Here is a 27,830-nt window from a genome sequence, read left to right as displayed (position 1 = left end):
ATATACTTCCCAACAAATAAAGCAGCAGTCATTAGGTTAGGAACCAGTCATCCACAGGCTTGAACAAGTTCCATGTGAGGGACCCACCACTACTCTCCAGGGCCAGTCTGACAACAGAGCCAACTCAATGGAGATCATATCATCCTATGAAACTCCAGAAATGAAACACTTTTCAAAATACAAACAGACATGACAGTACAAGGGTTTGTTGTGAATACGCAGTGTGGTACACATGGAAATAATCAACAGAGAGTTACTTAGAGGGTACATTCCTTGGGTTGGGACCATCTGTTTCGTTTAACATTGGAAGGGGATTTAGTGCTGTGAAAAATGAGAGGATTCCTTGATCCACCAGAAGGGTGTTGTTCATAGGGGCTTCCTAACACAGTAACAAATAACAATGATATAACTGTGAAAAATATATTTATTTGTTTTTTAATAAACAAACCACTTGTTCTAATTACCTTAAACCTGGAAATTACACAGCACAATAGGGAGATAATTCATTCACCTCACCCTCTTATTACTTCAAGAAGTGCCACATATTGATCTCAATAATTTATGTTACTTTAACAATTTCTAATATTTTTCCTAGAAACAAACCATATTAGAATTTAATACTTAGACAAGTTTACTGACAATGCATAGAAAAATAGGATAGTCTCATAAATTTCTCCAAATAGAATCCTGGAAGAGGATCCCTTCTAAATCAAAGGGGTCTGAAGAGCTTCCATCTGGAATCTGAGGCAAAGAATACTGGCGACAGAGAAATGGAGCAAAGTAAAAGAGAGGATGAATGAGTGCAAGCATGCCTTTCTGATTTGCTGTGTTGTTTGCTCAGCAAAACAGTGCAGATTATCAGATAAACTATTGTAAACCATTGCCATTTTTCTAATGTAAACGAAACCACTTACAGTGGGATGCCTACATATTTTCAAAAATACGTCATGCTAAATAATTATTCTGCAGAGCCATTTGCACAAGAAAGCAAATATTCTTCTATTACCATTCTTCCAGACATAAGAAGAGCCTAGCTGAACGTTTTAGGGAGGGCATACATGTAAGAGAAAAATGGTTCAGTAATGAGTAATAGGAGGAGAAGGAGGTGTGAAAGACTTCTAATGTTACAGTGCTGGCTAGCTTTGATAAATTGCCACAGTGAACAGGCAAGAGTAAATATCAGAATTAAGAGTTCGCTGTTTCTCCAGGGGCTATGTTAATGACCCCACCCCAGCTCCTGCTGGAACCAAACCTCAAAGCTATTAACTTGTCCAGTTGACTGAAAAATCCTGCCCCAAAGAATATTTGAATTTTTCATAACGTCTACAAGACGCCTAAAAAAGCTCAAACAGACAACCCTTTATTCTAACATTCATGGAAAGCTTCTATTTAAGGGGTTGTGTGACTGATGCAGTGTATTGGACCCTCAGGGGAAAAATATCAAGACTAAATATGGATTCATCAGTTTCTAAAATGCAGCCACATTTCCAGGAAAACATATACATCACACTTTACTAAAAATTACCTATTTCCCACGTTTTTCATGTACAAGCAATAGATGGTAGGCTTAACAGATGTAAGGATTAATATTAGTCATGGGAATGTGTAAACTAAATACTTCTTCTTAAAAAACTACCCTTTAAATCCCATTAGTTCAATCTGACACTGAAAGCACCCTGATTGAGAAATGATTTACACTGCACAGATTGTTTGTCCAGATTTAGAGTTCTTTTATGAAATGAAAAACGTGAAGATGAATTTAATACTTCCCAAATGAATAGACATGTGACTTGAAATCTTCCTTTGACAGATATAACTGCATTTTTTTTAGTGTTAATAAATTCACTTTTGTAAGATTGTTTTTTGTTCCACGATTCATTCCCAGTTACTGCCCATCAGTCTTTCTCCTCCATAGAAAACAAAACAAAACAAAAAACAAAACAAACAAACAAAAAAAAAAGCAAAACGACATAACCAGCCAGAGAACAGATATATAGGATTAGTACATTATGAAGAATAAAGAGCTGCTTTCAGCTTTCTGTCATGGATGGTATTTATCACATTTCTCTCTACCCAGCTCCTAACAACGCTGAAGCGATAAAGCAGACGGGGTGCATTTTTCCTGTATCGTGTGTTTTACAACAACAATAATAGTAAGAAGACTGCTTGATGATGCATGTGTTTTTCGTCTTCTCAGTTTTTATTTTTCTTAGAAAGAAAGGAAAAAAAAAATACTTCTGCAAAAAAGTGGGTTTAGACTTTTGTGTCTGTTATGCTAATATATTCATAGAAAAAGCTGCTGCTAAGGGCGGTTCTCCAATTAAGACAAATGAGGCACATTGAATTTCTCCCTCAGGGCACAGCAGGGGTGCTGGCAAAATCTACTTTATTCTTTTCTGTCAGGGCTGAACTGGAAACAAAAGCATGAAAATTCAACACATCCACTTACAGAATAATAAAGGCTGTTGTTTAAAGCGTGAAGAGTTTTGGCACCCTTCTGGGGCCTTATGCAAATCATTCTTCCTCTCAACTGCTACCAAACCATCGGTCTTGGAAATTAAAGATGTACTTGGTCGGTTAACAGCTGAAAAGAGAAGAGCAGCCTGAAAGTCAATTAGATTTGTATTAAGCAAATAAATCAGGTCTGACTGATATTGGCTAAACTAAAATACATTATTATGGTCTGACAGTAATTCTAATTTGATTGACAAATGTATGTAGTGTATTATTAAGCTAAATGAAAGATGAGAATAATCCCATTATTTTTTTAGAACTGCTTTCAAGCAAATAGCCTTCCCCTCCCCCAAAACACAATAAAGACCACCAATGTTGTATTATTATCTACAGTACAGTTAAAAAAAAAAAAAACAAGGACTGTATTTTAAGAGATTAAAATAATTAAGACAAAATATAACCTTTAGAAAATGACATTTTGTACAGATTTTTTTTTTTCCTTTCCTAAATACAGAAATGAATGAAATTAAGGTAATTTTTTCATCATTTTAGTTTTTGTTCTTTCTGCTTCCTCCATACGGAAAACGTAATCTTGAAAATTATAATGGTGCATATCAAACACTAGTAGAAAAGCTATCACTGAGCTTGGAGCAGTACTGTTGCTAGCCATAGCACCAACTGCCACAATAGTAGCATATTTTAGGGAAATTGAAATAAATAGATAGTAATAATAATAACATCTTAGAACATATGAAATTAATAAGAAATGTATATTTAAATATATTTTTTCTATCTTTGGAGCAAACAAGTCGAGTAGCATCACTACCAGTAGTACCAGTGTGATTAAGAAAAATGTCCAAACTTGGCCATATAGGATGGCATATGCAAGAGTACATGAACATAATTTAGACAGACAACTGTAAAGCATATGTAAAACAGGATTTGTAAGTCAATGACTGCACCACTCACTGCCTATGCTTGTGTACTAACACCCAGGCTTTACCTTACAGACAAACATTCCCTTTCAGAGGTAAGGCACGTGCAAGGATGCTTATGCATTTGTGGAGCTCTGACAATCATCCTAATTCCTGAGAATAAATGATTAATTGCCTACACCATTTGCTTTTATTGTGGAAGTGAAAGATGCCACACTGCACTAATATGGTCAGGAGCCAGGATCTGCCTGTCTAAATACAGCGCAAAACCTAGTCAGATCAAGATCTGTGTTAACTTTAAGATAATACACTCAGAAGGTATTGTGATAGCCAATAAAGTGGTAAGGGAAGGGTTTACGGTGTAACTGTCACACTGATAAGTGCACAGTTTTAGTCACTGCTTTTTGGAATTAGGTTTTATATATTTGAAGGATATCATGAGATTTTAATAAGGAAAACATGTCAAGCTTTGCCTCAAGCTTTTCTGCAGTCATAGTTTTATGGAATCCTGTTTTTTAGAGATAACATATGGAAAACAGAAGATGAGTGTAAGTGAGTAAATGTGGCAGTACGGAGGGAAGTGGAAAAGAATTTTGTAAATGCTTTTTAAACTCCAAATTCAAGGCTAGAGCTGGCAGAATACTACAAGAAAATATTCATAAACATGTGCTGGAATAAATATAATATATCCACTTTGATGGCATTCACAGCTGTTTTTATTTGTTTTCCATACACATTTGTGCAATTTATTTATTTATTTATTTATTTATTTATTTATTTATCAAGAATGTTAATTGAAAGCAAAGGGCTGGGCAAGGCAATAGCCATGCAAATTGTTGAAGTAAGAATTTTTTTTTTTTTCCTGAACAGGCAACTTTCTATAGGAAAAAAAAAAAAGTGTAGAAGATGGCTGTTTATTAAAAATAATAATAATAAAAAATATATATATATTTATTGTGCTTCTGTCTTTGCTTGAAATCCTTATACCCTACCTATTTTATTTGATACGTTTTATTATGAGGTATCATTGTTGAAGAATAAAATGGTTTACAATTAAAAAAAAAATAAACTTTTTTTTTTTTTTTTTCCCTCTTTCAAAAAGACTTCTTTTTCATTTGTCCCAGGACTTTAGAACCACTGAGTCATGGGATAACTCCCGTGAGGAGGGAGCTGGGGAGGTTCCCAGTGCCTGGAGCTGCTGCCAGCAGGCCAGCTCTGGGGTCAAACTAGGCCGCTCAAGCAGGCAGGAAGCCTGCACAGCCCAGGCTAGTCCATGTCCCCACTCACCTCTGCTTCCACAGAGAGGCTTCCTGGTGCCAGGCCCTTGTCCTCCCACTGTGCCCCAAAGAGAAGAGTCTGCTCTGTCTCCCAGGCAGCCCTGCGAGGGCACAGGGGTGCTGCTGGGTGCTCCTGGCCCTGCCCCTTCTCCAGCCACAGCCAGGTCTTGTCCCCTTGCCTCCTTGAACAGGGGAACTACTCCAGCCACAGCCACCTCAGTGCCCCACTGCAGGAACCTTCCCTGAGCTACCAAATCCTCCTGGTCATTATTATGCTTATTATTTCAGGAAGTGAAAGCTTTCCAGAAAGATGTTAATACTTTAACAAATGTCATATTTTCTCTGGATCTACACAAGTGTAATGCTACATTAATAAACAATCACATCACTGCATGCACTTTGATAGCTTTATACAAAAAGCATATATACACATTAGGATTCTAGAAATAACTGTCTTTAAATACCATTGCCAGTTTTTATAAGGGAGGAAACTGACAGCACTGAGTACATAAAATAGACAGTCTATGCCCCAAACAGTTCCACAAAATTTATACTTGCTTTTGGGAAAATCAACCTTAATTCATTTGTGAACAATGCTCTTCTTGAGAACTCAGATTCCTTGACATCCAGCAGTCTACAAGTTGGTAGACAAGTGAGGGGAACTTCTGTTCTTTCCTGAGTATCAGCTTCTGCTCAGGTAGTGTGGGGTTGCATACAATGTACCATTGAGCAGCCACATGCCAGGTAACAGAATCTCGCAGAATTGAAGGGGTTGGAAGGGACCTTGAAAGACTGTCGGGTCCAACCCCCCTGCCAAAGCAGGTTCCTTAAAGCAGGCTGCCCAGTGCAGCCATAGGACTCACAGGCTGCTTAGTGCAGCCATAGCAGTCCACTATTTCTCCCCAGCATTCAAAACATGTCAAAAACACTTCACATGGTATTTATTAAAAATGTTGGACTCTCACAGTTTTAGAAAAATGGAAGAAAAAGTTTGTTTGTTATTTCTGTTGTGACTGATTCCTGAGAAAGGAAGCAGTCAGCCATTTGAACCAAATGTTTAACCTGTAATAAATACAAGAGCAAAAAATGTAATCTTATGGTAGTATTGCTCAAAAAAAAAGCACAACCCAAAAAAGCACAACCCACAACCAACCAACCAACCAATGAGATTTGTATACTTCTATGTTTAATTAAAAAATTACTACCTTTCAAATTATTAGCCAACGTCTTTAAAATTTAAATCTTGGATAACATATTGAGTCACAATGTAATAATTCCTGGCAAATCATAGAATCATGGAAGGGTTGAGGTTAGAAGAGATGTTTGGATATCACCCAGTCCAAATCCCTGCTGAAAACAGGGTCAGCTAGCACAGATTCTTTAGGGTTGTCTCCAGATGGGTTTTCAGTGTTGGAAAAAACCTCTAAGATCACCTAGACCAGCCATTCCCTTACTACCAATGTTACCCACTAAACCATGTCCCTTGGCACCATGTCCAACCCTTCCTTAAACACCCCCAGGGACAGTGACACTACCACCTTACTGGGTAACCCAATGCCTGACTGCTCTTTCTGAGAAGAAATGTCTCCTGATTTCCAACCTGAACCTCCCCTGGCACAACTTGAGGCCATTCCATCGAGTCCTATCTCTGAAAAGAGGCTGACCCCCAGCTCCCAACAATTTTCTTTCAGGTAGCTGTAGAGAGCAATAAGGTCTCCCCTGAGCCTCCTCCAGACTAAACAAAGTTGCTCCTCACAGGACTTGTGTTCCAGGCCCTTCATTAGCTTTGTAGCCCTGTTCTGGACACACTCCAGGGCCTCAATGTCCTTCTTGTAGTGAGTGGCACAAAACTGAACACAGTACTCAAGGTGTGGCCTCGTCAGGGCAGAGTACAAGGGGACGATCACCTCCTTGGTCCTGCTGGCTACACTACACTATACAAGCCAGGATGCCGTTGGCTTTCTTGGCCACCTGGGCACCCTGACAGCTCATGTTCAGGCAAGCATTGACCAACACCCCAAGATCCTTTTCTTCTGTACAGCTTTCCAGCCACTCTGCCCCAAGCCTGTAGCTTTGCATGTGGTTGTTGTGACCAAAGTGCAGGACCTGGCACTTGGCCATGTTGAATCTCATCCCATTGGCTTCTGTCCATTGTCCCATCCTGTCCAGGTCCCTCTGCAGGGTGCTTCTGCCCTCTGGCAGATCAACACTTCCCCCCAACTTGGTGTCATCTGCAAACTTAACTGAGGGTGCACTCAATTCCCTCATCAATGAAGATATTAAAGAGGACGGGCCCCAACACGGACCCTTGGTGAACACCACTGGTGACTTTTGCATTGGGAACCCAGAGCTAGACCAAGTACTCCAAATGTGCACCACAATCTGGAGTAGGGGAGAAGGATTACCTCCCTCCACCAACTTGTAATGCTCTTAATGCAGTCTGAGAGGTATTACTATCTGCAGATTTTCATCTGAGTAAACTGGAGACATACACAAGTATTGATGGTCTTCAAAGATCAAAGATCTTCAATACTCACCTCTTAAATGCAGTACAATAAACTGTGCTTTGCACAAACTCACAAGCAGTCAATTTTAATAGAAATAATAAAATAAAAGAAAGCTTCAGCAATCTCAAGGGAATTCACATGGACCATTATGTCAGTGATGCACGAGTATTTCTCAGTGAATGACTGCCGTTTCCAGACATTACCTGTTATCCAGGGTTGAAAAGGGATGGAGGGGACTACATGGCAGAAATTACTACTTGCACCTGTTCTCGCTTGCAACCAGAGCTCTCTTTTGGAGATGAAGAACTTTTCACAATAGGTTATATTTGCTTGCTGTACTGCCACTTTGATCACTGATATAGGAAAGGGCATCAAAGAGGTCTCCTCACGCTGTCTACTCATCTAGATGTGCACACAATTCACCGGCCTTCAAACCTCTCTAGGAGTGAGACTGGAGACTTCTTAGGCTTTTAATCTTCCTTTCTAAAGGTAAAATAAATCTACGCTAGTCTTCTTTTCAACTTAAAAAAAAAAAATCTTAAAAATATTAGTGATGAAAGACCCAAATTGATTAAAGGATAGAGAGTTGGTTTTTCTCTCCTATCCACAACAACCATCTCCTCTCATAAACAGCAAAAAAATAATTTTCAGACACTTCCAGTCCACACTTGTCAGAATCAGTATTGAGAGTTATGCTGTTGTTAGAATACATCCCACTGAACTTCTGGTATAGAGCTAAGGCTGTACAGGTATCATTTATGATTTGGAAGATCATACTATATATATATGCTACTCACTTAGATGCCATTAAGTATAACTGAACTTAAGCTATATTTAATAGTGTCCCGTACTAACAACACTGCTGCTGAATATAAAGCAAAAATGAAGAGAAAATTTATCTCATTTGGGGCTTTTTAGCACTCATAGTTTTTTTACAACAGGATGTAATAAATACAACACAGCTCCAAAAGATATTGGAAGATTTAGACAATTTTTTTTTTTTTTTTTTTTTTTCCCCAGAAGCACCCCTTCCTTGCTTTCAGACTATAATCCTGGTACTATTTTAATGAGATTTCTGTTTGGGAGCTTTAAAACAAATGAGAACAGTTCATTTAGTAAAGCAGCAATTAATGTTGAGGGGATTATTTCTGCCTTTTGGGTTTTTAAGGTTTTGAAAGTTAATCTGAAAATTTGTTTTCTTAAGATAATATTCTTCGAAAAATAACATGTTATCCTTTTATTTTTAATAAACGGAGACTTGCAATTTGAGGTAACTAATACAATAATAGTATAAAACTCAGGATATTCAATACTGTTCTTATAACTATATAAATAATGCATGATTATATGATCACTTTTTAATGGCAATTCCCATCTTACAGATGCCTATTAAAGCCATAGCAGAATTTTTCTCCCTTACACACATATATATGAATAATATTTAATTTTCCTTCTAGAGCTTATTAAGAATCTTTTGCATGTGTAGGCATTTCCAATTAGCGACTTTCTATTAACATCAGATAATTTAAAACAAGTAACTTGACAACCCTACTAAAATCTAATGGTTGAGATATAATGTGTTTTCATCACTTCTTTTCATTTTACATTATTTTCATTTCGATTGCCTTTACTGAACTGCACTTGACGGACATTTAAAGCACTTGCATTATCTTCCCATGACCACCCTTATCATCTAGCCCTCACAAAAAGTACCAAAATTCTTTGCTGGATTTGTACTAATTTGCCAATGCAAATCATTTTTTTTTTTTTTTTTTTTTTTTTCATAAGAAAGTAGAGACTCAGCACTGTTTTCCAGGAAGATAAATAGTATTTCAGCATGAGAGGTAACTCTTAAGGTGAAGGTGGAAATCCCAAAACGAGGTACAAAATAGTGATGAATAGAAAATATTTAGTGAGAAATGGAAAGCAAATATCATGATGCAGACATTTCAGTACTATAATATTGACAGAGCATGACTGAATTCTTACAGTGATTCTGTGGCCAGTGTTAATGACTGACTGAGAAGTGTTTTTTATTAAATATACTGTAGGACTTTCTAGAACATAAAACAGCAAACTGGAAAAATAAACATTCGGGGTTTTGAAGTCCTTGCATTTTAGACTTTCAAAGAATTTTGTAAACACTTACGAACCAGATTTAAGAACACATGCTTGGGGTAAATAATATCAAGAAAAACATTCCTTGGACTATCTGTACTGGAAAATAATCCAATCATGAAAGAAAATTGGTAGCAGTACAGATGTCCATGCTAACCGTGTCTTTCCCAGAGTGCCTTTGCAGCATCACAATATTCTTTTGTCTACAATTAATATATCAGAGCTTTTGGTCATGTTGAATGTGAGTCGCCCCAAAGAGGGAGGAGATCACAAATCTAGACCAATTACAGTCTCGGTTCAAAGGAAAGGTCTATCTTCTGTTGATGTCACAACACATCAGCATAACTTATAAGGCCTGTCTGTAGCAGAATGGAGAAAATGAGGAGGGCTCTTTACTTTGTACAAAGACACTTAGCTAACAAATCTGGGAAAAAAAAAAAAAAAAAGTTATTTGTATTTCTGATAAGATTGCAAACTTCACATGACAGTTTGTTTCCTGCTCCCCTACCCCCCTTTTTTTCTCATCAGCTTAAAAGACATTGCAATATCATAATTTAAGAAAGTTTTAATTATATGAAATTCAAAAAGCTAAACAAAATACATAAATAATAATAAATAAAAAAGGCCAACTAAAAACCTTCCCACCACCAAATACTCATGAAAGATATGAACAACATATTTGTAGTTCATATTTTCTAGATATTACATACTTTTTTTTTTTTCCTAAACATGTACAAGCAAGAGGCAGTTCCAATTTGAAAAAGTTTTTTTTTTTTTTTAATAGATATATACATATATATTTATTTTTTCTTTTGAAAAGGAAAATGTTCGTTAATTAGAGATTGTGCAGACCATGTTATGTGACCTGCAAAATATAGCCCAAAGTTTACCTGAGTCACACCAAACCAGCTTCCTTAAATCACCCAGGACATCAGGTACTATGAAACATAGTCTCTCCTCTTATTCCCTGCTTTTCCAGGACACTAGTGTTCCTTTATTTGAGTCTCAAAGAAGGATACCTTTATATTAAATTGATGCAGTCTCAGAAGTGGGCAGGGGGCAGTGATTTCTCTATAAGCTTGCTAGCTTAATCAGGTGGAGCTTTTATCACTAGTTTGTACCAGCTTCAGGGCATCCTGGAGGTGACAGGTAAAGAAAAGGCTTTGAATGTATTGCCATTATGTATTCCTGTAACCTTTCAATTGTGTGGATGAGAAACCAAGGGGCCTGACACTTATTTCATGTGGAAATGGGTCACTCAGCTAATAGTTTCTCCATAGAGATCACAGAGAGACTGCTGCCATTCTTCTTTGAAACCAGAGGAGGCAAAGAAGCCAAACAGGGACTGCATGTCTGTCCACACAGACAAATGGAGCTGGAAAATTTTGTCCCTTTTGTCACTAATGTGTCATAAACAAAACTCAGATTGCTTATATTGAAAGGTGTATATCATGTGTATAGTTCATTATCTATCTATGCAATGGCCAAAAAGGCCAATGCAAAATTATCTTATCCATTTCACTTTATTTTCTATTCAAACCCAAATATCTGGGAAGGACCTCTACAATCACTTAATTTACTTTCAATGAAAAATAAAGCTTCTGGCTGCAGATTAACCATATTTCAAAAAGTAATCTACTAATAATGTGGTCGTGGTGGGAGAGAAATAAAATAGTGCAGGGTGATTCACAGAAATTATGTGTAATGTATAGTAGTATATAAATACTACTAGTAGTATTTATAGTATACTAGTAGTATAAATACTACTAGTAGTACTATTATATAGTACTACTAGTGATACTATTAGCAATATAGTAATACTATTAGTAGTATAAAAATACTGCTATTAAATACACTCAAATAACAGTGATCAAAGTTCTATAGACAGAACATTTACTCCCAATTACTGTTGTCTGGTAGATTCTAACTTAAATTACTTTTTGAGCATCACAAAATTAAGCGTTTATGGAAAAAAATGTTAGTTTTCTTCCTCTACACTCAACCTTTTCCAGTGTGAAACTGGGCTATTTTGGAAAGAAATAGAAGTAGTCATCTCTTACTATATTTTTTCAGCTGGACATTGTGCATGCTTGTGGAATGCATCTGCACAAATACCGCACTTTTACATTCAGGAAGTGATATTTCAGAACAAGCTCTTGTAAAACAATACTCCATTTTCTGCGGTTTGGGGGAAAGCCAACACAAAATTTAGATTTCTTCCTTTTTCATATACGAACTCTATAATAAACAAAACTAACTCCATAAAGTAGATTTACAACGCTGCCATTGTGTGGGGTTCAGCACAACTACAAAATATTACGTTGGCCAAAATTAATGCTGCTGAAAATATATGTTGCCAGCAGCTTGGATAATTACAAGGAAAGGCAGTTAGTAATGAATTCCTTTTACTCAGAATTCAAATCTGAGGACTGAATGTTGCCCATTATTGTAGTTCAAAGGCAACTATCTCTAGAATTGTTCTTTTAATGTTTGCTCGATGGTTTTAGTTGTTCTTTTCTTGTAGGCACACAATTGTTGTCTTGATCTTTGTGATAAAAAGAGCTACACTGGAGCTTTGTAGTGAATCCAGTTGGCTTGGTAATGTGCCCGTAGTCAGAATTCCAAAGTGGGAAGACAAAAGCCTAGAAAATATAAAGCTGAGAGCTGTTTGTTCAGGGCTGTGGGAATCTAACACAGACCTTCAAAACCAATGAGCTCTCTCCGTTACATCCACATTCATAAAGTAACTATCCAATTCTTCACTCTTTTGTCTTTTCCCAAACCAGAGTTTTAACCACACTTTAAGTGAATGTGGCAACTTCTTTGTAGCTCCACTCCTACCAAAATTCCCAGCATGCTATAATTCTTTCTCTTCAAGTTAAAATTCCATTTAGTTTAGCTTGTTCAAAGTTATATTTATTTCTGTAAATAACTATGCATCAATTGAAAGAGTTTCACTTAAACAGACAAAAGAAAAAACTTTTTAAAACCAAGAGACAGTTTTCACAAGGTCACAAATTACATTCAAAAATATTTTATAAGGCTTTACAAAAATAAAATTAGAATGCATGTCTGTCATATATATCTTAATTGAAAACATGGGATTCTAAGTTGTATGAGTAATCTGTTGCATCTGTAGATCTCAAAGGACTTTGTAAAATGCTTCATAAAAGCTGAGGCACAGAGATCGTGTTCCAAGTCAGAGACAGAATGAGGAACAAAACATGGGGCTGGCAACAGCAGCTCCACCATATGTCTCACTATACTGCTATACTGAAATGCAAAACAGGAGCAAAGGAGCTAGCAGAAGGACTGAGAGGCAGGAAAAGTGAAGGAGGCTTGGCTACCTTCTCAGCAACTGGAGTAGCAGCTCGTTGCTGGTGGCCTTCTTTGAGTGCAACAGCAGCTGAGATGAATGACAGAATGACAGCTAGAACAAATGTGTGGCTGTCATTCCAGATGAATGATATTTGGCTGGGCCATTGTGGTAAGATTTACACCTAAGAGAACCTTTGGAAAATATGCACGGAGCCAATACTATGTAAGCCCACTGAGCTGAGAGGGGGTCAGCAAAACCAATAAAGCATTTCTCATATTGTTTCAGAGAAGGAGGTGGCTGCCCTTCTCAAGATGCCCACAAATTTGACAGAAAAACATGGTTCAGCTAAGGCAAGTGATTACCAGTTCCCAAAGCTGCAGAAAAAAGTGCTGTGGGGGGAGTGACCAAGCGTTTCCAGAAATATATGTTGCCTTGCAGTGCAGACATGAAATATCGAGGTATCTTAAGTTCACCCTGCCTTTACTTCTTCCCCGAGTTGTAGGACAGGGTGGGGAAGGTTACTCTATGGCAAGGTCAGCCATCTACTAGCACTTAGTTTTTTTTCTTTCTTTCTTTTTTTTTTTTTTTTGAATCAAATATAAATCAATACATCAATCACATACAGGCAAATAATCACAAGTAAGGCAAATAAGTCACAAATAGCAACTGTGACACCTTACTCCCCTGATAGATGACAAGATATTTTGCCTCATAACACAAAGCTATCAATAACTGTTGTCTCTGGCTTACAACAGCTTTCTGCTTGCAAAGGCGCTTATGTTTTAGAACAATCCTGCCACAGTGGTCTGTGCAGCTGCTGAGCTACTCAGTCACCTAAAACCTGTTTACACTGCTCTTCTCACTGTACTTGGTCAGTGAGTGACATGAGCAACACCATATGCACAAACAGCTGATCTCCTTCAAAAGGTGATCCGTGCCCTTATATTTACACTTTCTAGACTGCTATCAGCCTGCATGTTAGGACCAGGGCATCAGCCCCCTGGACTCACTGCTGGCCACATGGGTTGAATGATATGAGCTGCAGATTACCATTAGGAACATGTCATTATCTATGACAGCAATATTTTACCATTCCTTCCCTCTCCCTAGCTAGAGAGCCTGCCATCCTAATGATCTTGGAACTTGAGCAAGGAGAGAAAGAGAAATCCTTTCTCTCATTTCTGAGCAGGTATGGGAGCTAGGGAGCAGATGTCATACCTTTAAATGTCCTTTGCTTGGTTCTCCATTCACAGCTAACAAGTTGCATGTGGGTCAGAAACAAAAATTGCCCTGTTGTGATAATTCTGGAAGAGCTGTCAGATTTTAGATTCCAAAATAAAAGTAACTCAGGACTGGGTTTAGCTGAATAAAAGAATAATCAGATAGAATATGTAATCCATACAACTTTCACATTTGGTTTAGTAGATGTGTCCTTGTCTTCTTTCCTTAAGACCAGATCTGTGACCACAGGGATAACTGTCAGACTTTTAACAACATTTCTGCTGTTTTAATACAGTGGGAGGTAATCCTAAAAAGGCTAATGCTCAAGAAGCTTTTCATGGTGAGATAAATCCTGATTGCATTGAAGATAATGGCTCCCACTGCTTTCAACGAAACTTGGTTTCACTGGTAGCATGTGAAATTCTCTCTTCTGTTGGGAATTGAATGGACACATAATCCCACTAAAGAATATGAGGAACAATCTTGTTACAGTGAATGATGTTGGGAGGAGATCATTGAATCTGACAGAATGTTTCTAAAGCTGCTCTTCCCTACCTGTGGTCTCTCTACACAGTAAAAGCTTTGAGTTATGTTCTTCAACTGATACAACAAGAATGGCTGAATGGTGGCTTTTATTAATTTTGCATTTATCTACTCACCTGGTATCTCATACGGAAGTAATTGTGATTGAAAATATTATTTCACTGATAGTCAATGAGCTATATTAAAATAAAAGTCAACTAATAACAAATAACTTTTCAGTTCAAATATCTTGAACTTCTTTTAAGGATGACCTGAAATTTTAGATGTACTTTATCCTGCATTTCACAGATAGTCTACAGTAACTTCACTTGTATCATCCAGGCCTAACCCAAGTGAACCATCTTGGTCTTTTGGTCTTTTTTTTTTTTTTTTTTTTTAATATATTGATTGTTACTCTCTGGCACTTTACTTACACATCTTTAAATATGTGCCCAAAAACTGATGGCTTATACCCACACAATAATTCTATTTTCTTGTGATAAATTTCAAATACATTTTCATGCTCAGTCAATTCTTTCTTGGCAATCTATCTAGTTTTACCCTAAGCTTTACAAAAGACAGGTCATTTTATTTCTCATTTGGACTTGTCTAATTTCATTTACAAAGGGGGCAACATGCAAGTCTTATTAAACTTCTCTTGAACTGCTTCTTGTCGTTGATATTTATAGGCACTCCTGAAAATATCAACTGTAAGAAGCTTCTAATCAAGCTTCCATTTCACATTTAACAAACTCTTGTGCCATTTTGTGATCATTTTCCGTAACACATGTTCCTATGGTTTGTTTTCATCTCAGCCTATTTCTGCCTGTAAACACTTTTGTGAAGCTGCTCACAACCATAAAAAATTACCATTCCTCTGCCACTATCCCATACAAGAACATAATCCTATTGCATTGTAATCAATGTTCCAGAAGCAGTTGGAGTTAATTTGTCAAATAAGCAGATCCCAGCACATATAACATCAGAGTGACTCAGATGTGTTATTACTTGTTAGTTTCCAGCAATCTTAATGCTGGTACTTTGTAATGCTCTTGTTTAATTCCCCAAAGCTTTTTTCACAGCACTTGTACTGTGTTCTCATCCCCTGTACACAGATAATACCCTCAATAAGTACCATGAAAAATTCAGGACACACATGTGCCCATCAAAGTCTTGACAACTTAAACTTTCTGTTTAGAATTACTTGCATATCTTTCGTTTCTACTTAGGAGCACATGTGATAATTTTATGGACTCATGGTTCATTGAGACCAGCCCGCTACAATTATAATTATTCCTTACCTTTGATTTCTTCCACAAATTTATCAATGACTTTAAAAAATCAGAAAGGAAAGTGAAGGAGAGGGGAGGAAAGGGAAGAAGAAAAGGGGAGAAGGAAAGAGAGAGGAGGAGAGGAGGGGAGAGGGGAGGAGAGGGGAAGAGAGAAGAGAAGTGAAGGGGAGGAGAGGGGAGGGGAGATAAACAGAACAGAGCAGTTCATCTTGAAGTGTCCTGACCACTTCGGAGCTAACCAAAAGTTAAAGCATGTTGTCAAGAGCATTATTCAAATGGCTCCTGAACACTGTCAGGCTTGGGGCATCAACATACCTTCCCTGTTCTAGTGTTTAAACACTGTAATCATATATATATATATATATATATATATATATATATATATATTTTTTTTTTTTTTTTCCTAATGTCCAGTCTGAATGTAACCTGGCACAGCTTTGTGCTGTTCTCTTGTGTCCTGTTCTTTCATTTCCTGTTCTCTCATGTCCTGTCATCTGCTACTATTGGGAAGAGACCAGCACCTCCATCTCTGCTTGCCTTCCTTGGGACCTGCAGAGAGCAATAAGGTTGCCTCTCAATCTCATTATCTCTAAACTAGGTAATCCAAGTTACCAAATTTCCAATCCTCAGCCTTCCTTCATAAGACATGCTTTCCAGCTCTTTTATCAGCTTCCTTGTCCTTCAGCTTTCTTGTCCATCTCTGAATGCTTTCAAAGACCTGACTTCCTTCTTATGTTGTGGAGCTCAGAATTGTATACAATATCCAAGGTGAGGTTGCACCAATACCAAACACAGTGGAAACATCACCGTTTTAAACTGGCCGTCTATGCTGTGTTTAATGCACTCATTTAATGTGGTTCATCACCTTGGCTGCTGGCTCACACTGCTGGCTCATGTTGAAACTGCTGTTACCAGCACCCCCAGGCCCCTTTCTGCTGAGCTCTTCTCCTGGCACTCATCTCCCAGTCTGTGCCTGTGTCTGGCATTGCTCCATCCCAGGTGCAGCACCTGGCATTTTCCTTTGTTGAACTTCATGTCATTGTTGATCACCCAGTGCTCCAATCTACCCAGATCCCTCTGCAAGGCCTCTGATCTATGCTGGGAGCCAACAGCAACTCTCAGTTTAAGATCGTCAGCAAATTTTCTGAGGATGAATTCCACTCCTGCAACCAGATCCTTTATAAAAATATTGAGCAGGACCTGCCCTAAAACTGAGCCCTGAAGAACACTGCTCCTGAACAGCCACCAGCCCATTCACTCAGACCCTTTGAGCTCTGTCATTCAGCCAGTTCATCACACCAGTACCAGCATACCATGTACCTGCTCATCTCACAGATGGACAATTTGTCCAGAAGGATGCTGTCAGGGACAATAATAGTCATGACAGACAGGGTTACATCTATCTTATGATAACAAATTTTAATACTATATTTTGAAAACATATATATGGTTGGACCAAATGATTTTGGAGGTCTTTTCCAACCAAATGATTTTATGATAATATATTATTATTAATATACTATTTGTAAACAGAGAAAGATATTAGCTAATCCATTAGGAATTAACTTTAAAATCCCCTGTTAAATTTACCTCATCCTTCTTCTTAGCTCTGTATCTTCAGCTATTCCTTCCTCCAGAATTTGTTCTAAAGATATGAATATTCTTGAAATTATTTTGTCTTGATCACTCCCCTCCTGAAATACAAGTATTTAATTTTCATTTTGTGTCTTAACCTTCCCACCAGTTGGTTGATTCATTTAAAAAAAACACTCACTAAATGACCTTCCAAGGTTTCCTAGGCTAGCTCTGTAAAGATGCAGGATGGAGAGTATTTAGTCCAGTTATTCTGAGTGATGTATAAGTCAAGAAGTGCTCTAGTCTCATGTCTGTGAGATTTTATTCTATCCTATGAAGCAAAATGTCTTGTTTACCTTGAATATCTTTGAGGAAATTGTTTCCTTTAAAAACTTAACGTTTTCATTTTTAATTAACACCAGGTATGCATGTTTTGATTTTTCAAGATCAAATTGAAGAATAGGTTATTTACTGATATAATTTGGATCAGATAAACATAGAATCTGGTTCTTAATTTTCAGTGTAAATTTGACTAATAAAACTATACTTTTAAGTTCACTACCTAATTTATTGTATAGAGTTGTAAACATACACAATAGTGTAATATACAATGATTTTTCAAAAGTGTGATTTCCCGCTAAAACTATTTTAGGTGGTCTTTGAAAGGGAAAGGTAACACTGGGGTATCACTCTTTATCTAAAACAAACTGGTGTGCCACTCTTGACATAAAACAAACCTAGAAATCTTACACTACCAGGAACCCTTCCGTGTCTGTAAAGACAAATGTCCAAAATAGAAAATCTGGTTCTTAACATTAACTTTTTTTCCCCACAGGATTTTGTCATTATTTGGAGGACTGGTCCCTGAGACAATGTTTTGTCCATATGCATCTGAGATTACTGAAAATGGTGAGTCCTGCACTGCTATAGACTGAAGTCATCAGTCTCCTGGGATTCATCTCATAATACCTTATAGGTGTCAAATATTGCTTGGAAATCAGTTCATGTAACTTTTTGTACAGGAATATCTTTAGTATTTTTCCCCTTAAAGATCAATAGTAGTTCTCTTTCCCACTATTATCCCTGTGTATGTGTACACTATTCTGTTTTCACACCCCTGTGTAAACCATTTTATCCAAATTGTCTCACAGCCAGACAGTGAACAAGGAATAGACAAAAAATATGCCATAGGAATTACACAGGAAGAGAAAGCAAAATGTAAAATAAAGACTTCCTTTACTAATCGTTTTGTCAGTCCTAAAAGCATATATTTCCTGCTGAATATCCTGGTCAAAGTTTGGTCTGTTTGGAAGAATGGTCAGTTTACTCTCAGTGAATATTTTGAACACAGATGTTGAACATCAGTTGTCACACAATGTGCAAAGGAAAGTATATTTTAGTATTTAAGTCAGTGTACATTTAAAAACAATAGACAAGGACAATGCCACAAATCCAAATACAATACATACAGTGTTTTCATGTATATGTTCATAAAAGCTTTTAAGACATCATGTTTAATTAATGGGCCACTTTGAATGTTAACAACCAAGTTACTTGAAGGTGTTTATGGTATATAAGCATATAAAGGTTAAGAGCCCTGTACTGCATTTTCCAAGTAGGAAAATGTGAATTAATTCAAGCAGGAAGATTCTGGGGTAACAGACTCAGTTGTTTTGCAGCTAAAAGAAAGTTCTGCCTTTAAAGAGAAAAATTTTCTCTCTTTGTACTGAGATGTTATGCTGCATGCCTCCAAAAAATACATGTATGCATGCTTATTAACATTTTCTAATTCAAAATTTTAATTGAATAGAAACTGCTCTTCTGACTGCATCTGTTTCTGTCAAATACACAGATACTTCTTTTTATAATGCCCTTCCTCCACCAGAGATCCCTGAGCTAATTCATGACACTTGACATTAATCACATGCACAGATCAACAAAGACTTTGCTTTCATATAAAAACTAATTTAGAACATATTTCTAAATTACTGCTTGTTATTGCAGTCAATTTAATTAGCTAGTTAATGACAATATCTGTTCATAATCCAAGTAGTCAAAAATACCAAGTTCAGTAATTAGACCATATAATTCCTTAACAACTCAATTTTATAATGGAAAAGTGCTATGCTTTAAGTCAATTTGCTTCTAATACTCTCCTATATTCAAAATTAGAAATTCCTTAGTGTATTATTTTGACATTCAAAACCTAAGAGAGACTATTTAGGTTAAAAAGCTCAGTCACACTCTGTATTTCACATAAAATATATGTAAGTTATGTTGTATTTCATATAATTTACCTGGGTGTATCCTATTTACCTAAAAACTAGGCTAAATATTCTACTTTAAAACAATTGCAAAAAATTAATCTTTGTCAGAAAACAATAATGATAAAGTAATTACAGACAACAGTAGCAAGTAATATTTGACCTTATTATCAACACAGACATTGAACATTATTTCAGTTAATGTGACAAAGGAAAGTATAGTAGAGCATTTAAGACTTTTTTTTTAAAAAAAAAAAAACAAAAAACACCACCACAAGTCGAACAAAGACAGTACCACAAATCCAAACTGACACTTATAGTAACCCATGGCAATGAAAAAATCCTGTCAAAAAGGCATTAGAATAAGCTAATTTCATTTCTGCCAGCTGCCTGCCTTTCAATTCTTTATCCCTGCTATCAGGTTTGAATAAATTTCATCTCTCACACTACAAGTAATGAGCAGGCAATGACTTATGAAGCAAAGAGACCAAGTTGAGACAGAATTAGAATACAATTTTAATGAGACAGAGCTGAGAAAGTGGAAGTGTTACTCTTTTGACAGACTTGGCAAAATACCCAACATTATTTCAAGTGCTGTTTCCTATCTATAAACTGTCTTTTTTTTTTTTTTTTTTTTTAATGGAATACTCAAGAGAATACTTTTAGGAGTATATTGTTAATGTGATTTAAGTCAAAAACTACTCATTAAAGAATCTATGAATTTGCTTTATAGATGACCAAATAGGACTTGTGGACACTAGAACACTAGGACACTAGAAGTCACACTGGATGACGGAGGAAGCTGATCTTCTGCTCTGATGGTGCCCTTCTAGAGAATCAGTCTCTTCGAAACTTTTTTGTGGCCAACTAAATAAAAGTACATCATTCTTTATGTGTCTAAATATAAATATACACATATACACGCTGGTGAGGCCTCACCTCGAGTACTGTGTGCAGTTCTGGGCACCACAGTATAAAAAGGACATGAAACTGTTGGAGAGTGTCCAGAGGAGGGCTACGAAGATGGTGAAAGGCCTGGAGGGGAAGACTTATGAGGAAACGTCTGAGGGCACTGCACCTTTTCAGCCTGGAGAAGAGGAGGTTGAGGGGAGACCTCATCGCAGTCTACAACTTCCTCATAAGGGGGTGTCGAGAGGCAGGAGACCTTTTCTCCATTAACACCAGTGACAGGACCCGTGGGAACGGGGTTAAGCTGAGGCAGGGGAAATTTAGGCTTGACATCAGGAGGAAGTTCTTCACAGAGAGGGTGGTTGCACACTGGAACAGGCTCCCCAGGGAAGTGGTCACTGCACTGAGCCTGTCTGAATTTAAGAAGAGATTGGACTGTGCACTTAGTCACATGGTCTGAACTTTTGTGTAGACCTGTGCGGTGTCAAGAGTTGGACTTGATGATCCCTAAGGGTCCCTTCCAACTCAGGATATTCTATGATTCTATGATTCTATACATATATATATATAAAGAAAGGCAAGTTTACATGTAGGTTAGCTACCAGAATTTCAGTCCAAAGTCTAGCCACAAGATAAGAAGCATTTATAATAAAGATGTGTTCATGCACCCAGAAAAAGTGACAAGAGACAAAAAAGCAGTTGCAAAAAGTTGCTTTGAACTGAATAAAAAAAAAAAAAAAGTACTTAAAAAAAAAGTGATGAAAGAAAATCACAGATTTGAACAACGATTATTTTACTAATTTTGCCCAAGTATTATGAGCATATCTTTTGTGCTCTCCCTTCAAGTGGTATTTACAAAATGGTCTTCCAAATGGATCTGTTAATGAAACAAGTTGAAAGAACAGTAAATAGAATATACAAATACTACTTTATTTTGTAAGTATCCCTATCTAAGAACTGAAGTTTCACATTTTCCAGCTTCATACTCTTTCTTGTACTAAGTCACAAAACTCATTTTAAGTACAAGCCAAGCCTGTGTGTTTCATGGATCTGAAGCTCTGCCTATATTGTCTTTCTCTGTCAAACCTGAGTGCATCCTGGTTACTCTCCAAGATAGCTGGAGGCAAGCCAGCTCTGATCCAAAAGTTGTGTAACTGCTTTAGTGGCTCTTAGTAGGGCTTATTATCTTGGGCTCTGTGCCATGATAATGTGGTTACACAGCTTCTACTCTGGATCAAGTTCAGGTCTAGTTGGCTTGGAGTGAGTTCTTGTGTGCTGGCCCCTTAGCTATGTAGACATAACCCAACAAAACTACCTTTTGTCATTTTTTAGCCCACAAAACCAGATCATTCTCACTGTAACTGCTGATAAGAATGAAAATCTTTTAAAAAGTATGCAAAGTGTGTGAAACAAAACAGTAAGTCAGACTATTTGAAAAGGTGCATAGAAAAGGGTTTCAAAATATGTACAAAATATGTATTATTATAAAGGAAAAATCCTATAGTCTTAAGTTTCACACAACTACAGTAATGACACTTAGTATCATTAATCAAAGGAGGACATATAATTTTCCTACAATAAAATTAAGAGTTTTACAGCCTCAGGCAAAACATGAATCAAAATTTTATTGTGTTGGAAACATCTGATAAACAGTTAATGCATTCCTGATCCAAGATCTACAGTTGTGTTAAAAGAGAAGCCTACAGTGTACATGAAGATATATGAAGAGAAAGATCCACAAAACTTTTTATTTATTTATTTATTTTGGATTCTTCCTTTAAAATGATGTTATTCCCTCTTGTTTGTATTTATTAACCAAAGGCCAGTCTGACTGTTCAGACAGGTAAGTACTGACAGCTGTGTTTGGTAGTTTTACTTAGGTGGGCAGCCAAACTCAACACTGCTCTCTCATAGTTGCTCTCACACTCCCCTTCCTCAAAGGGGAGAGGGGAGAAAATACAATGCAAAGGCCTCAAGGTTTCAGACAAGGACAGGGGAGATCGCTCAACAAGTATCGTCACAGACAAATCAGACTCAGAGTAGGGAGATAGTAAGATTTATTGCCTATTAATAATAAGCCTGGGAAGCGAGAAACAAAGGAAAAAAATATGGAAACACCCTTCCTCCATTCACCCTCTTCCACCTCCTCCTGAGAAGCTGCACAGGGGAATGGGGGCTACAGTAAATCTGTAGCACTTTGTCTCTGCCAGTCCTTCAAGCATTGCTCCCACACGGCTCCGTCCCACAGGGTCCATCCCCCAGGAGCAACCTGCTCCAGCACGGGTCCCCCACGGGTGGGGGCAGCTCCCCCCAGACCCCTTGTTCCTGCGTGGGCTCCTCTCCACGGGCTGCAGCTCCGGCCCGGGGCCTGCTCCTGCGGGGGCTCTCCATGGGCCGCAGCCTCCTCCAGGCCACATCCACCTGCTCCAGCGGGGGCTCCTCCACCCATGGGGGGGCTGCAGCGTGGAGATCTGCTCCATGGGGGACCCATGGGCTGCAGGGGGACAGCCTGCTCTACAGGGGCCTCTCCCTGCACAGGTTGCAAGGGAACTGCTGCTGCCTGCCTGCAGCACCTCCTGCCCTCCTACTGCACTCACCTGAGAGGCTGCAGGGCTGCTTCTCACTCCTCTCTCTCCCAGCTGCTGTTCCCCAGCATTTATTTTATTTTATTTTATTTTATTTTATTTTATTTTATTTTATTTTATTTTATTTTATTTTATTTTATTTTATTTTATTTTATTTTATTTTATTTTATTTTATTTTATTTTATTTTATTTATTTATTTTATTTTATATTTATTTTTTCCCTGTCTTAAATATCCTTTCACAGAGGCACAAACAACATCACTTACTGTCTCAGCTCTGACCAGCAGCAGGTCCCTTATTAAACATGGGGCAGCTTCTGGATTCTTCTTATAGAAGCCACCCCTATGGCTTCCCCCTCTACCAAAACCTTGCCACATAAACCCACTATAACGTTACATTGAGGTTGAAGAAATTTTATTTCATTATTGTAGATTTATATAAGTGCCAGATTTAATAAGAAGGCTATCGGGATCTTCTTCCTTAGCCTTACAGGAAAGCTTTTGATGGGGTTAAGTGTGTATTCCTGAAAAGCTGCGTGTTGTATAGTAATAGCCTGTAATTTTCTTGTAGTGAATGAGTGGACACCAGAAAACTGCATAGTAGCTTAATGCAAGGCAGTAATGCAGCATAAGCTTGCTTGAAACATTCTCATTCACTTCATTTTTTACTTATTTTTGAATAAGAAGGTCCATTGTGTTGGTTCACTGGGCCAGAATTCTGTAAAATTCTAACATAAAGCCAACAGGAAATCTATGTTAGAACATGAAGAGGTGTGTCTGCTGTAGGACAAATCTTGCTTTTCCCAAATGAGGCTGATCCTTGTTTGTCCTGTTTAGGTTTGTTTTAAGTGAGCTTGCTGGTTATAGGCACCACTCTGTGTTGGATTCCCATAATTAGTTCACAACTGTCTTGCTGTGATGCTCTGAAATTGCAAGAGGCATCAGTGCTGCCTAGCAAGCACACCAAGTGTTATTTAATGTCTGAAGTCAAGAGGAACAGTAAGGTATATGTTGTCCCCAGGGACTATTTAGGGCAAAACACTTCTTTTAAATCTTGGACATAGGGTTGTGTCAGAAGAAAATAAACTAAACAATAACAGATAAATACAGTAGGGGAGAAAACTGAAGCACTCTCATCCTGGAGGCCTTCTGTCCTTGATACCTAGAGATTGGTGCTTCTGATTAATTTACTTTATTTACTCAGACAACCTGATTATATGTCCATGTCCTCAAACAGTTCTGAAATTTTTATCAACTTCTTACCCTCCTTCCAAACACATGCTGTTGCAAGGCACTCCTGGTAAAACAAAAACAAACAAACAAACAAAAAAACTACTTAAACAGTCTTCCTAGAGGGAATCTCAGCCAGGACATTGTGGGGAATGATGCTCCACACCTATTCATTAGGTAATCGCTGTGAGGTGGTTATAGTGATAGCCATGTACTCATACAAGGTCCTATCATCACTGGAAAAATGCTTTTGTAAGAAGGTCTGTCCTACAGTATCAGAGGGTCTGTCTATTGTGCCTGCTATTTTCAGAAAATCATAAAAAGTAACATTTTTAAATGACATATAGTCTTTTTTATAGTCTTTTTCATTCATGCATTCTTTCTTTTTTGTCAGGGTCTTGTGTGTCTGACTCATATCCTTCTCCACAGAGATGAAATAAACCAAATTTGCATGGAAGAACTATAATAGGGTGAGGGGGGACAAGAAAAGGTTTTACATAAAATGATATCTGAAAGGGCAGTGCACAAAGTGTTTTCTCCTCTTGCTCAGTGGAGCTGTTGTTTGCCTTTCAAAAAATAATAAAAAAATAAAAATCTGTATGGCACGCTGTTTTTATTTCATTCAGATATGGCAATACATCAGGAGGTTTAAGAGAAACTAGAAAATTATAAATATGAGCAGCTTTTTTTTTTTTTTTTTTTTTGGGGGGGTGGGTGGAGGAGGAGTTAATCTATTAAAAGAAAAAACAAATAAGCATTGCCCCATTTCCACATTTCTATAGGAAAACTGTTGATTTGATGCTTGCAAAAGAGGAAAACAACAGCAATCTTCTATTTGCTAAGCTAATTTTTAAGTAAAAAGTTGTATAACAGTAGAGCAACAGGACACTGCTAAATAACAAAACATCAAGAAAATTTAAAGCAAAGTTTTTTCTCTCCTCCTTTGCCCTCCCCCCACTGGCTCTGTTTTTCCTTTACTGATTGCTTCCTGTCTATTTTTCCAGTGTGTAAAACATCTGTTATTTGCTGCAAGCACTCTGTATTTATATTGAGAACCTCACAGCAGGTGCCACTCAAAAAAAAAAAAAAAAAAAAAAAAGCAAGCAGTAACCCATGAGTGTTATCCCATGACCCTAGAGGGTCATTTTACTTGTTATTTCACAATACATGTGGGAAGGAGGCTTCCTATGAAAAGGCAGTGTATAGCCAGGAAGCAAGATACAACGGCTTCCCTTTATCACAGCAGAAAGCAGGGTTATAAAATAGTTGTCTCCATGAAACAAAAATTTTTACAAACAATTTAATATATTGATTCCAAAAACAGATCATGCTGAACAACTGCATAATATATCTTGTATTTTTAACTAGGAATTATGAAATCTTTCATAGCTTTCATGTGAGCACAAACTTGTTCTCATGACTTTAATGTTTAACATCAGTACAGCTGTCAAAGCATGGTATTTCCTAACCAAAATTAAAATGTTACAATTTCATTCTGAGAAAATATATCCAATTATTGGAGGATCTCTGAATGCAGTATGTGTTGGACACTCTTCTACAAAAAAAGGTTTACTTCATCATATATAAAAGGGTGTACAACACTACATATAAATACCCTGTTCTTTAAACATCATTTTAGGAAATCAGTTAAGGGAAATTATTGGATCTAATTGTAGTTCACCAATCCCCACCAGCCTTGTTTCTTCTTAGTCATATTTATCAGGGTCATTGAATAAAAAGCCTGAAGGAACTTCCTTAAACTGGATATTTATTTATCTCTTTCAGGTCTGCCCTTTTCCCTTCCCCCCATACTCTTTCCACTGCAGCTCATTGTGAAAACTAGAGCTGTGAAGCATAAAAGATTGTGTCCTGATACAAGACAGTAGTGGAGTTTTAACCTTCCGTGCTAATAAGATGGGTCTTAATTGTCCTCCCAAGTGTCTGCAACAAAGCTAATTTCAGAGTGCCAGAGATAACCCCTGTAGATGACCTAATTAAATTCTCACGAAAGCTGTTATTTTTAAGCTAAGGTGTTTCAGTCACTGGCTATTTAAAAATGGAAGTTTAAAATGCCTGGGAAAGTGGCATCTGCAATTCCTACTCAGCCAGAATTTTTCATTCATGTCAGTAGTGGGTACAGAATTAGAAAAAGTGGACCTTTCAACTTAATGATTCATCACAAATCTCTAAAACAACCAAAATATTTGTTCCATGCAAACACAGCAAGCTGTTTAAATCTAGTTAGTATATATTTTCTGTATGAATTAAATATGCAACAAAATACACAGGGTGAATTGTTATATTTAAAATAAAATTAGAGAAATTAAAGATGGGAACTGTCTCCCCTCAGGTCAAGTAATTGTGAAATTATGCATGTCAGTTCATTAGCTGTATTGAAAGCATTCTCAGACTGACCAGCTCTCACTATGGTGACACTTACTATTACAAATGTTGGCTAGTGTGCTGCATTTAAGCTTTTGCAAAATGTGTGGAGTGTGATCACCTAAAGTTGAAGTAATATTTGGAACTAGTATTTGGAAAATTTGCAAGCTAAATTGTCCAAGAGAAAAGCAATTTGTTTACAATCAGCATCTGGGTATTAAGATAAGGAAAGGAGTCATTCCCCAGACGCGGAAAGATTAGTCTGAAGAGGTGAAGAAGAAAGAAAAAAGCCCAAGGACAGTTCTCAACAGCTTTCAGCTATCAGACCAGTGTTCCTGCTGTTAGATCAGTGGCTGACAGTGGCATGTCTTCTTTGTAGCAAAGGAAACCCACACTGACATCTTAACTTGCTAAACTAGACATGGTTGTCATTTCATACAGGCGAAAGAATTTAGTGAATAGAAAAAAATAAAGAAAAACAAACAAACAAAGAAAAGAACAACAACAAAAAACATCTTATATGCACACCAAACAACTTCAACAGCCAGTTTTCTGTAAATATTATGCATTCCACTCACTTTGGACATTGCTAGAAATGGGGTCCATCTGGCAGGTTTTCTGAGTTTGAATCAAAATGCAGGGCTCTGCAAACTCATTAATAATTGGGCTTTAGACTTTTTACAATCAGATGGATGGTTTCTTTTCAATATATTCTTCACAATTCTAAGAGCTCCTGATGTCTTTTTTCCCCTGATCCTAAAAAGATGAATGTAAGAAAGAATACTTACGCCCTGTTTAAAAAGAGGGCAAATGTTTCTCTTTTATGAGCATTTCTAATATATTTCAACTGTCTTTAAAATGTTCACATTTTAAAAGCAAGTATGCTAATAAGCACACTACTTTAGACTGTGCAAGTAAATCAAGAAAGAATGTGCTTCATGAAACTCCTTTAACTCACTTCATAAGAGTAAAGCAGAATTGAAGGCACTCTTGCTTGTGTGCTAAGATCCTAGTTCAGCTAGGCTAATAGGAACTAAAGACTACCAGTCATCTCACAGAATCACACACTTTACAAGACCAGAATAACAGAGCAAGTTGTACCACAGAGATCCTAATCCTAAACTACATTAGTTTAGGAAAGAGAGACATGTCTGATTTCCTGTGCACACACTGGCTTCAGCAATTCCTTTCTCCATACTCAGAACAAAAGGAACTGCCTCACAAGCCATCCTTAGACATCA

Source organism: Anas acuta, chromosome Z (assembly GCF_963932015.1).
Source record: "Anas acuta chromosome Z, bAnaAcu1.1, whole genome shotgun sequence".
NCBI lineage: Eukaryota > Metazoa > Chordata > Aves > Anseriformes > Anatidae > Anas > Anas acuta.
This window is presented reverse-complemented; position numbering follows the sequence as displayed.